Consider the following 1408-nt stretch of genomic DNA (forward strand, 5'->3'; position numbering starts at 1 on the left):
GGGTGGGACCAGGTTCGGAATGGTCCACGGAGAATTGGCCGCGCTCGCCAGGCGAGCCGATGCGTGGCACGATCGAGCAAGCCGACCGGCAACACGGCCGTGCTCGCCGGGCGAGCTGGCCCGTGTCATGCCCGAGCTCGCCGGTGAGTCGACCGGCGACACGGCCGTGCTCACCGGGCGAGCTGGCCCGTGTCACAGCCGAGCTCGCTGGCGACTCGACTGGCAACACGGCTGTGCTCGCCGGGCGAGCTGGCTCGTGTCGCGGTCGAGCTCGCCGGGCGATCCGTTTTGGCTGTTCATTTTCTCGGCTTTTGAAGTTTTGACCGAGATTCAGTTTTTCCAAAGACTTTCAGACATTGATTCCGTCGTGACCGATTTTGACCCCAACACCCTGGAGCAAGCTTAAAGCTCCCAAGGTTGAGGTAAAACCCCTTCCCAAGGGGCTCAGGTATGCTTTCTTAGGTTCGAATTCCACATATCCTGTCATTGTCAATGCTGAGCTAAATAATGTGGAAACTGCATTGCTTTTGTGTGAGCTTAGGAAATATCGTAAGACATTAGGATATTCGCTAGCTGACATACCTGGCATTTCACCTTATTTATGCATGCATAGAATACACCTAGAAGATGAATCAATGACTTATGTCGAACATCAGAGGAGGTTAAACCCGAATCTAAAAGATGTCATTAAGAAAGAGATTATGAAACTTCTTGAAGCAGGTGTAATCTATGCCATATCTGATAGTAAATGGGTTAGCCCTGTTCATGTAGTACCTAAGAAAGGTGGGATCACTGTTATCACAAATGAAAAGAATGAATTGATCCCTACTAGGACAGTGACAGAACATCGCATGTGCATTGATTTCAGGAAATTAAATGCAGCAACTAGAAAGGATCACTTCCAACTCCCTTTTATTGATCAAATGCTTGAGAGATTGGCTAACCACCCATATTACTGCTTTTTAGATGGTTATTCAGGTTTTTTTCTGATCCCTATCCATCCAGACGATCAGGAGAAGATGACATTCACCTGCCCCTACGGAACGTACGCTTACAAGAGAATGCCATTCGGCATGTGCAATGCGCCAGCAACATTTCAGCGTTGCATGATGTCAATCTTTACTGACCTAATCGAAGACATTATGGAAGTTTTCATGGACGATTTCAGCGTCTATAGAAGCTCCTTTAATGTGTGTTTGTCAAACTTGTGCAGGGTACTAAAAATGTGTGAGGAGAAACATCTCGTGCTCAACTGGGAGAAGTGCCACTTCATGGTCACAGATGGGATTGTTCTGGGGCACAAGATCTCCGAGAAAGGAATTGAGGTGGATAAGGCAAAGATCGAGGTGATGATTAGTTTGCAACCACCAACAAATGTGAAAGCTATCAGGAGTTTATTGGGTCACGA

The sequence above is a fragment of the Brassica oleracea genome, chromosome C2, assembly GCF_000695525.1.
Source record: "Brassica oleracea var. oleracea cultivar TO1000 chromosome C2, BOL, whole genome shotgun sequence".
NCBI lineage: Eukaryota > Viridiplantae > Streptophyta > Magnoliopsida > Brassicales > Brassicaceae > Brassica > Brassica oleracea.